General features: G+C 36.4%; 1 protein-coding gene across 1 annotated transcript in view; it reads right to left on the reverse strand.

The window, feature by feature from the left end:
• GPSM2 (G protein signaling modulator 2) overlaps positions 1 to 12,247 on the reverse strand; it is a 58,178-nt gene that overhangs the window by 28,488 nt on the left and 17,443 nt on the right. The window lies entirely within an intron of this gene.

Below are 12,247 nucleotides of genomic sequence, written 5' to 3' on the forward strand. Positions count from 1 at the left end.
AATGACAAATGTTAGAGAGGCTTTGGGAAAGCAGGTGTATTAATGCACAGTTGATACAGCCAATTGGGAACTATGCCCCCCCCAAACAGCTAAACTAGAAATACCCTTTGACTCAGCAAGACCACTACCTAGGCCTATACCCCAAAAAAGTAAAGAGGAAAAGGACCCATAAGTACAAAAATACTTTAGCAACTCTTTTTGTGGTGGCAAAGAACTGGAAACTAAGGGGGTATTCATTAATCATGGGATATCTGAACAAATTATAGTATATGAATGTAATGGAATATTATTGTGTTGTAAGAAATTACGAAAGAGGTAGTTTCAGTGAAACCTAGGAAGACTTGTATGAAGTGATGTAGAATAAAGTTAGCAGAATCAAGAGAACAAATTATATAACAGCAATAACATTTTGCAGATAAACAACTTGGGAAGACTTAAGAACTCTAACTGAGGCAGTGACCAACCATGATTCCAGAGGACCAGTGATGAATCATGCTATCCACCCTCCTGACAAGAGAAATTATGGATTTACGGTACAGAATTAGACATATTTTTTGGATATGGACAATGTGAAAATTTGTTTTGCTTGCTACAAAGGCAGCTGGGGAAAGTGAGAAGGGGAAATGGCAGTAATGGTAAATAGATTTTTGTGACCCATGGTGAAAAATTAATAGAAAAAATTATTATATGATACTAATGCAAGCTATTTGTCTTCAAATTATTTACATTTTATCATGACTTTGACAGTGTTTAATTGTGGGAAGCATCAAGTCAGTTAATATGTTTCCGTAAATAATGACTTTTACTCTACAACTTCATGTTTATAGACAGCCATAAACAAAAACTGTATTGTAAAGTAGAAAAAGTATGCTGAAATCAAAAGGAAACACTGCCCTCAGATTAAAGGAGCTGACTGCTGACACAAACTATTCAGAACAAAGTGGTAGCTGAGCTCAGAACAAAGAGTTAAAGAAGGGAAGATTTCATCTGAATTGGTTAAAGAAGGGACGAATACACATACACACAAACAGGTGAGTACAGAAATGTACCTACCCCAACAAGGAAATAGATACTAAATGGATTAAGGGAAAAGGGGGAAAACAAAATGGGGGGGAGTAGAGGGAGGAGGGTAGTATAAGAAAATAAAATGGAAGAAAATACAGTTAGCAATGATAGTTGTGAAAGTGAATGGGATGAGCTCACCCAGAAAACAGAAGAGAACAGCAGAATGGATTAGAAACTGGAATCCAACAAGTTGTTTACAAGAAACACACAAAACAGAAACATACATGCAGAGTTAAAATAAGGTTCTGGGGCAGATTCTATTACACTTCAGCTGACGTAAAAAAGACGGGGGTAGCAATCATGATCTCAGACAAAGTAAAAGCAAAAATAGACCTAAGATATGCCAGGAAATATGTTTGCTAAAACATATTTGCATATGTGTTGCTAAAAGGTACCATTGACAATGAATTAATATTAATACTAAACATGCACTAAATGATATAGCATCTAAATTTTTAAAGGAAAAGGTAAATGAGTTACAGGAAGAAACAGATAAAAGTATTGAGTGGAAGACCTCAATTTACCCTTCTCAGATCTAGATAACTAAAACAAAAATTAAACAAGAAAGAGGTTAAGGACCTGGATAGAATTTTAGAAAAGTGAGATATGCTAGATCACTGGAGAATACTGAATGGTAACAGAAAGATTTATACCTATTTCTCAGCTGTGCATATAAATTGACCTTGTAGTAGGGCATAAAAACCCCACAAATGCAGAAAAGCAGTAATATTAAAGGTATCTTTTACTGACCAAAATGCGATACTTCAAAGCCTAAATCTGCCCCTTTGCAACTTTCATTTTCTTTTCTTAGATTTGTCTGGTCAAGCAAAACAAAATTAATTTCTCTTCCTTCTGATGATGCTTCACATATTTAATAACCACCATCATTCTCTGAGTAGAAGCAACAAAGACCATTTAAAATTCTTCTTCCTTATCTTGCAAACTCTCCAAAAATAGCTTTTAGAAATTATAAGCACTAAAGAATTCTAAAATTGCTAGCTGTTATGTCTATTTTTTCTCTAAAATAGTTTCGTGTATAAAAGCATAATAACACAGTGACTAGACTGCTAGAATCCCACATCTTGAAGTTTGCTAGTTACATTGTATAATCCTGATTAAGTTATCTCTATGCCTCAGGCAACCCAACAGGATTCCTACTGAGTCCGGTTACTGCTGCTATAGATTCCTAACAGGATTCCACATATTGAATTAGATCATGGTAAAGCATGCTTTTAGTTTGTGGCCTGGAAAGGTGGAACAAATTTCTTCTTTGTTTCTGATTCCCCAGTAGGTAAGTGGCAAAAGACACAATTTTCAAAAGAAAAACTACATACCGTCTACAACCACATGAAAAAATGCTCCTAATCACTAAAGAACTACATATAGGAAGTATAGTGATTTGTCAAGAGTAAACAGTACTAAGGATCTGAAGTAAGAGAACCTGGATTCAAATACCTGTTCTGTCATACACCACCTGTGACCTTGGGCAAGTCACAACCTCTCTAGACTTCAGTTCCTTCACTGATAAAAAATAAAAGGTTAGACTAGGTGACCTCTAATGTCTCCAGCTCCACAGGGATTTGCTTACTAGGGTTTGGAAATGGGGATAGAGAAAATGTAGCCAGCTGCACCAAATCTTTTTTTTTTAAGTCATTCTTTTTAAAAATATTTTATATTTTCCCAATTATAGGTTAAAATAATTTTTAAACTTTTTTTTTAAGTTCCGAGTTCCAAATTCTATTCTTCCCTCCCTTCCTTCCCTACCCCACTCCCTGAGATGGTAAGCAATCCAATACAGATTATACATTGCATCAAATCTCTTTAGTCTTGTAATATGCATGTAGGGCTGGCAATAACTAAGTGCATGACAGAGACTGAAAATAATTTCTTCACCATAGCTCTTCTGCAGTTTCAAGTAGAGTTTATGGGATGATTTGCAGGGATACAGGCAAGTAGCCAGGGTATGATGGGACATGAAAGGAGTTTTCTTAGGACATACATTGACCAAGGGAGTCCAAATAGCAGAAAAGAAAAAGTTTAAAAGACAGACTTAAATGCCTAAGGGCTTCTCTAGTTAGCTGGCTAGGTGTGTTGCTGACTGGGGGTATAAGATCAGCAAAGAGCTAAAATGGACCTAAAGTTATGATTCCCTTGCTGCTGTAGCTAAGTTCATAAGAGAGCAGTCTAGCAGAGAGAAAATAGAGATAATCAGAAGACCTTAGCTTGGCAGAAAAGAAACGGATCATCTCAAAGGCCAGTGAATCACTATAGGAGATCCATGGCTGAACAATTGGTAGCAAGTAAAAGTATCAGAGGTATTGCAGCAATGGTACAAATATCTGTAGAGTATTAAGTTCTCTAAGCATACAGCACTCCATTATTTTGCTAGGCTGAGGCAGCTAGGTGGCACAGTATATTGAGTGGCTCGAGTGCTGGGCCTAGAAAGAGGGAAATATTTCAAGTCCATTCTTAGATACCTCTGGCTTTATGACCATAGGCAAATTACTTAACTACCATCTGCCTCAATTTCCTCAACTGTAGAATTAGGATAATAATAGTACCTACCTCACAGGGTTGTGAGGATCAAATGAGATATTTTTAAAGTGCTTAGCACAGTGCCTAGGACATAGTATGAGCTTAATAAATGCTCAGTCCTTTCTGTCCCTTGTTTCCCTCCTTCTCCCCCCAACCAAGGTAAATCTGTCAAAATAGTTGTTGATCTGCTTTAGTCTCAGGATTCCTGTATCCCTGGGTTTCTCCCTCAACAGGAGTTTTTCCTCTAAATAAAATCACAAATTTGGTCAGAAAAAAAGGGTTTTCTTGCATGAAGTTTCCAAAAAGTATTGTTGTTGGGGTTTTTCTTTTTGTTATGAACTTAAACATAACTTTGCATAGCTTTAAAATGAGTTTACCAGTGCTTTCATGATGGATGATTTCTCACAAATCAAATATCAAAATCAATCCCTGAATCCCTACCTTGGGCTGATTTTTATGATAATTAAATGCTTCAATTTTAAATATTATTTATATATGAAATGATGGGTTTGGAAAAAAACATACTTGATTTTACAAGACCTTATAACAAAGTTCTTCAGTAACTTCAGCAAGTGTTCCTTAGACAAAGTCCAAGTGCTACCTTATATAAAATTCTGCTCTACAATAAACAGTTTCATTATAGTTGCAACACTCTCATTGTAGCTTCAGCACCACAGTCAAGCTTAAACTCCCAGAACACAATTAACAACAGGTAGTGGAGGCTGGTCAGTTTATGAATTTTTTAATGTCATTAAATATGTACACAGAAAGTAATTTCATAGTCCCTCAGTTATCAGCTAGAGAATTACATTACTTCACTTAGAGACCAAGTACAAAGCAAAGTACATAAAATAATAAGACACAAATTGGGTAAATTTCCTTTTATTTTTCATAACTACTGTTTCTGAGAGTAATGCATTTAACTTGTGTATGTCAAAGAAAGTGATTTTCTAAACACTCTAAAAACAATGTTGCTTGCCTTGCCAAAATGTTTCCTCTTTTCTTTTTTTAAAAAAAGCACCTAATAATAACCTCTGCTTCTCAACCTTCTATTCATATTTTAAGTTACATACTAGTGTACTGAGAATTTATTCTAGTCCATTTTTGTTCTATGATTTTTATTGATATATTTTGTTTTTGCTACTTTCAATTTCAAATATATCCTTCTCTCTTCTTCCATCAGAGAATAATCTCTTATAAAACAAGAATTTTTTAAAAGGTAAAAAGTTTAGCAAAACTAAGCAAAATATTAACTGAATTAAATGGTATAAGTATAGCTTGATATCCACAGTTCCCCATTTCTGCAAAGAAAGGAGAAAGGCACTTTTTCTCAGTTCTTACAAACTAAACCTGACCATTACAAATAAAGTTCAATTGTGATTTTTTGTTCTTTCCACTGAACAGTGTTTTTGTGATTGTATATATTGTTTTCTGTTTCTATTTACTTTACCTCAGCTCATACAAGTTCTGTATACTTCATATTCAAAGTAATATTCCATCGTATTCATGTGCCACACTCATGTTTAGCCATCCCCCAATCAATGAATATTTACTTTGTTTCTAGTTCTCTGCAATTAGCAAAAAGTACTGCTAAAAATGTTTTGGTTTGTTTACAGGACCCCTTTCCATCCTTTACCTCCTTGAGGCAAATGCCTAGCAGTGGGATCTCTGGGTCAAAAAGTATGGACATTTTAGTCATTTTCTTGGAATAATTACATTGTTTTTCAGAATGGCAGTCCCAACTCACAGTTCTACCAACAGTGTATTAGTGTGCCTGTTTGTCTTTCCACAACTCTGCCAATGTTATTTGGTGCTCTTTTAATATCAATCTTTACCCATCTCTCCATATAGTCTTTAATTTTCCATTTCTTGTTAATCATCTATTACCTCCCATTTTTAAAAAGTTAACTTTCTCAGCTTCTTGTTTGTGTTCATCGTACTTCATTAACAAAAGACATGAACTAGGGGGCAACTAGGTGGCGCAGTGAGTAAAGCCCCAACCCTAGAGTCAGGAGGACCTGAGTTCAAATCCAGCCTCAGACACTTGACACATTTTACTATCTTTGTGACCTTGGGCAAACCCCAATTGCCTAGCCTTGCCCCCTCCAGGAAAAAAAAAAGACATGAACTAAACATCAAAGGTAACTAAATCTCAGAGACACATATACCACAGGTTCAGAAAGAGGTATGTTCTATTTTACACTGTTGGCAAAACACTGAATTTCTTTTCAATATTTCTGTCTGTACTCTCAACTCTCTCTATTCCTCTTACCCCCCTCCCCCTCCATGTATGTCCTGTTTTGGCATTAATCCTAGTGTCCAGAGCCCTTTTCTTCAATACAATCTTGCAAAATTCTAAGTGACAGACCTAGAATCAATGAGTCCAAGTTACATGGAAGCTGATTCATCTCCAAATAAAAGGATAAGCTTTAACAACAATTAGAACTGTTTCTAAATGGAAAGCTATCTTTTGAAGTAGTTGGTGAATAGACCATCACTGGTGTTCAAGAGGAAAGCTGAATAACTATATGTCAGGGATGCTATGGAAGATATCCACATACAACTGGGCAAGGACTGGACCAGATGACATTTAAGGTTCATTTCAACTTTAGGATTGCTTTTTCCTTACTGCTTGCCTCAAAAACCCTTCACTTGATCCTACTGTTCCCTCAAACAATCACTGTCCTTTAGCACTGCTCCATTTTATTCAAACTCCTAGAAAAAAAGCTGTCTACCTCCTTGTCTCCACTTTTTATCCTCCTACTCACTTGTGTAAATCTTTTCAATTTGGATTATGTTATCACAATTGAAATTGCTATAAGGTCATATATATAATATATATCTAATGATCTCTTTATTGTCAAACACAATTACTTTTGCCAAATTTTCATCCCTCTTGACCTCTCTACAGTATCTGCTAGCCACCCTCTCTCCTCCCTGGGTTTTTAATAATAATATTAATAATAACCTTAATAATAGCTAGCACTTATATAGCACCTACTGTGGGCCAAGCTCTGTGCTGGATGCTTTACATTTGATCCTCACAACAACCCTGGGAGGTAGGTGTTATTTTTATCCCCATTTTCCAGTTAAGGAAACTGAAGCAAACACAGGTTAAAGTGACTTGCCCAGAGTCATACAGTTAGTAAGTATGTGAGGCTGGATTCAAACTTGGGTGTTCCTGACTCCAGGCCCAGTGCTCTATCCACTGCACCACCCTCTTTCCATAATACTGCTCTATCATGTTTTTTTTCCCTCTACTTGTTGGACCAATTTACTTGGTCTCCTTTGTAAGTTTATTATCCATTTTGTACTTCCTAACCCTCACCCCAGGCATGGATATAACTTAGGGCTCTCTTCCAAGCTCTCTCCTCTTCTATTTGATATTCACTGATCTTATCAGTTCTTTTTGATTCAACTATCATCTCTAAATAGATAACATCAAACAACATATGCATCCCTTGTCTCTCTTGAGCTTCAAATCCTCATCTTCAACAGTCTGACACCTTCAAGTGGACATTTCAAATTCAACATATCCAGTGCAGAACTTGTCTTTCCCTGTAAATTCATTCTGCCCTCCTAACTTTCATTTTTCAATTGAGGGCACCACCATTCTATCATAACTTAGTAATCGTCATTGACTTTTCCCTTTCACTTACCCCTCCCTTCCACCAATATCTAGTTATCAAGTCTTATAGATTCCACCTCTTCAATACTTCTTGCATCTGTCTCATCTCTGTTCACACCACATCTCTCTAGTCCAGGCCCTCATCACTTCTTCTCTAAACTACCTTCCTGCCTTTACCTTCTCTCCTTCTCTTAAATTCTTAAAAGTAATGCACTAGGAATCGGACAACCTGGAGTTAAGTATTACTATAGGTGTAACTTTCACTTTACTTCTCTTGGTTTTTAGTTTCTCCATCTGCAAAATGAAGGGACTGGACTAAATAAACTAGGGGACCTTTGAGCTATGAATCCTATAAGGAGATATATAATATGGTAGAAAGCACATTAGATTTGGGTTCAGAACACTTGGGTTCAAATCCTAATGATGATATTTCCTGAATGACTTAGACAAATCCTATCTACTCTCTGGGTCTCAGTTTCCTTGTTTATGGAAGGAAATTCAGCACTGTGTGTATCTGCAGTCTGCAGTCAAGAAAGCTTCCCATGTAGAAAAAGACAAAGATTCCATAAACAGAATTTTGTAGTTTCAAATAATTCAACCAATTTAAATAGTCTAATCTTTAGAATTTATGAACTACTGAGTTATACATCACCAACACTGAAAACTGTGCAAAATGGCATATGAGTATTTCCTAACGGGAAAAAAATCATCTTGGAAAGCATTTCAGTGTCTTGTATATTATACTGGAGGCACTTAAAGGTTTACGGGATTAAATTGAATTCATATGACATGAAAGCAAGAAATTTACAAGCCTATTATTTCCTTTCTGATGTCATTTATTTCCTCTCTTCCAAATGGGTACAAAATGTAACATTTTATAAATGTTTTCAAGTCCTTCATGGTGTTACCTAATGGTCAAATAGGTAATTAAAATTTGAAATTATATGTACAATGAATCACAGAAATCACTCTAAAAAGGAAATCAACCACAGGACTAGAATTAAGAGGGACTGAGAAAGACTTCCTGAGAATAAATCACAGAAACAATAATTTCATTAAAGAGAATGATAACAATGAAACAACACAGCAAAATTTATGGGCTGCAAACAAAGCCGTACTTATGGGAAAATCTTTATCTCTAAATGCTTACATTAATAAAATAGAGAAAGAGCAGATCAATTCATTGGACAAACAATTAAAAAAGCTCGAAGAAGAACAAATTAGAAATCTCCAATTCAGTACCAAATTGGAACTCCTAAAAATCAAAGGAGAGATGAATAAAACTGAAAGTAAGAAAACCACTGAACTAATAAATTAAATTAGGAGTTGTGTTTTATGGGAGTACAAAAGATAAACCATTGGTTAATTTGATTTTAAATAAAGAGAAAACCAAACTACCAGTATCAAAAATGAAAATGGTAAATTCACCACCAATGAAGAGGAAATTAAAGCAATTATTAGGAACTATTTTGCCTAATTACATGCCAAAAATTTGTCAATCTAAACAAAATGGATGAATATTTACAAAAATATAAATTGCCCAGATTAACAAAAGAGCAAATAGAATACTTAGGAAAAAAATTGAACAATCCATCCATGAGCCCCCTAAGAAAAAATCCCCAGGGCCAGATGGATTCACAAGTGAATTCTACCAAACATTTAAAGAACAATTAATTCCAACACTATATAAATTATACAGAAAAACAGGCAAAGGAGTCCTACCAAATTCTTTTTACGGTGACACCTAAACCAGAAATATCAAAAACAGAGAAAAAAAACTATAGATCAATTTCTCTAATAAATACTGATATAAAAATTTTAAATAAAATAATAGCAAAGAGAAAGGCTTCCCATAAATTATAGCCTAAACATAGTTCTTTAATGACTGACCAAAAGTTCATATTTTTATTTTTGCTTTCTGTCATACAATGCTTCTATTTTGTTTCTGGGAAGCTCAGTTAAGTGGCACAATATCTACAATGCTGGAACTGAAGTCAGGAAGACTTATCTTCCTGAGTTCAAATCTGACTTCAGACAATTATTAGCCATGTGACCCTGGGCAAAATTACTTAACCCTGTTTGCCTCAGTTTCATCTGTAAAATGAGCTGGAGAAGAAAATGGAAAACCACTCCAGGAACTTCGCCCAAAAAAACCCAAATGGGGTCTTGAAGCATCAGACACACCTGAAATGACTCAGCAACATTTTATTCTATATCGTTTCTATCCCTTAAACTAAGAAATATGAAATATCTATGGTCTGGTTAGTTTTACAGTTGACTAATATTAAATAAAGACATTCTTTCAAAAACAAACATATGAACTGACACCTACCCTGTGCTAACTTAGCATCCCCTTTTCCACTGCCCTCTACAGGCTTGCAACAAAATCCTCACACCCATCTCCATTCTCTCTTTCCAGGGCTTTTCTTCTGTAGTTTCAGTCTCTTGACTTTGTTTTAATCTTTCTTGCTGTCTCATGGAGACACTGGCTTTATTGGGTCCATTCAAATTTTCATTCTATGTTGCTTGGGCAAGGTTTTGTAACTCTTGTGCCAGGCAGTTAATTACTTTTCTAATTCTTTCTTCCATAGCTCTCCTATCTTTTTAAATTTTTTTTTCTTCAAGCACTCTCATTTCATCTATAAAAAATTTCAAAACTTTTAAAAACTCTTGTTTCATCTTTTCTAGGAATTCTAAGAATTTTTGCCTAAATTGTGTTTTATCTGATATTTTGCTTGTAGATGTTTTAGAATCATTCTCTTCTTCTGGGTTTGTTTTGAGTTTCCTTGCTACCATAACAGCTCCTCGTGGAGGGATTCTCTTTATTTCTGTTCATTCTTCCAGCCTACTTCCTGATTTTATACCTGGATTCGGGCTGGGCTCTGCAATACTTTTGGAGGGAAGGTCTGGTCCTATTACTGTTTTCTTGGGGTACTGAGTATTGTGTAATTCCAGAATCTCAGGAACAGGCCAGGGACCTGCAAGCTTTCAGTGCTCCCAAAGTAATCTGATCTAGGGTTCTTGCTGTACCCCGGGGTCCGAGCTCTACAGGTTCCTGACCTGGGTTTGGCTCTGAGCAACAATAGACCTCTGTGAGACTCAGCTACTATCAGACAGCTGAAGAGATCTGTTGGTTCAGAGGGGCAGAATTGTATGGTCCCTTTTGGTCTGGGATTTCTGCCATGGTGATGCCTCTGCAATTTAGGTGACATGCTGGGACTAAGACCCCTCTCTGCTTTTGGAATCTGAGCCAAACAGCTGCTGCTCACTTCTGAACTTACTTTCTCGGTACACTACCCAGGGCCCCCCTATCTCTTCAAGAATGAAAGATCATCATCAACAACAACAAGAACGAGCTGGGAATATCACCACCCACACAGGGCCCCTTCTCAGTCTACCCTGTACCTGTGACTGAGAACTCAGCAGTGTACAACAAAGCTGCCACTTTGGGACTGTATCCATTACAGTGTGCTCAGTACAAGCCTAGGCCATATAGATTCTCAAAGTGGTTGATACTGCCTCCTGGGGGGGTGCTGAAACACTGAGGGTGGGACACAGAGGAGTGGCAGTAGCCCGGGGTGTAACTGGGGGCCACTGAATAAAAATAAGGGGGTAGTGGTTCATACATGTTTCATCTGTCATGTAACAGAGTTAAAAGTCAGCTATTATATTATTTTCTAAATAAACATATAAAATGCAAGTTATAACTGATCAGTGGTCAGGTCTGCCGGCAGGTCTTAACAAGCAAGTGTTGAGAGGCAAGCCAGAAGTCTAGCACGCATTGAAAGGAATACATGTACGTAATGGCTGGTTTACAATACGATACTATATGGTTACGTGATGCAATATTGCATCATCAAAATTTCAATGCAGGAAAAAAAACACACAAATTTACAATGTTATTAAATTTAAGATGCATCTTTAAAAATTTTTATATATTTTTTGAAATGATGCAAGTTTGTAAAAAACCATTAAAGGGTTAAAAAAGTGGATTTCCACTGGGGCACTGAGTAATTTTTTATTTTGAAAAGGGGGCGGTAAGCCAAATAAGTTTGGGAACCTCTGGCTTAGGGCCTCCTCTTGCCTTGATGCATAGCCTTTCCCTGGGCACTAAATTGCTCCTCTTGCAGCAATTTCCTGGCCCAACATTGTTCCCATTGTCCCTAAGACCTCGCATCTGTCTCCCTAAGTCAAAGTAAGCTGGACAAATGACCTCCTATGACTTTTCTAGATATCCCCAAAATTATTAAGTCTGGTGCATTTTCTTTATCTGTTTGGTAGAGTTTCGTGGAGGGGTTCTCAGAGGTACTGCTTCCTACTTATTACTCTAACATCTAGCTCCACCTTTCAAGGTAGCTTTTCAACTAATTTTTGCCTAAGTAACTTTTCCCTCAAATTTTCTTAAAGTACATTAATTGGATCTCATTTTTGCTCTTAATTTTATCTTACATCGTATTGCTAGAAAAGCACAGCCCCTCCCCCATTAGACTATAAATCCCTGTGAGCAAGGACTGGTTTTTGGTTTTGTTTTGTTTTTTTCCAAATTTGCATGAGTAGTACCTAGGACAGTGGGTTCCACCTAGTAAGTGCTTAGTAAAGTGTTTGCTGAACTAGAGATTTTATATAATACTAGATGCTTTAATAGGGTAGCTAGGTGGTACAGTGGGTAGAGTGCTGGGCCTGGAGTCAGGAAGACTCATCTTCCTGAATTCAAATCTGGCCTCAGTCATTTATTAGCTGTGTAACTCTCAGCAAGTCACTTAACCTTGTTTGCTTCAGTTTCTTCATCTGTAAAATGAGCTGAAGAAGAAAATGGTAAATCACTCCAGTATCTTTACCAAGAAAGCCCCAAATGGGGTCACAGAGAGTCAGACACAACTGAAATAACTGAACAACAGTAATAACAAGATGTTCTAACATGTATTCATAAAGTTTCAATGTTTAACAGTTATTTCATTTGTATTAATATAGGCTGCCCCAGAATATAGGCCATACCCTCAACATGTGATCTCTTTGAAA

Source organism: Trichosurus vulpecula, chromosome 7, assembly GCF_011100635.1.
Source record: "Trichosurus vulpecula isolate mTriVul1 chromosome 7, mTriVul1.pri, whole genome shotgun sequence".
Taxonomy (NCBI): domain Eukaryota; kingdom Metazoa; phylum Chordata; class Mammalia; order Diprotodontia; family Phalangeridae; genus Trichosurus; species Trichosurus vulpecula.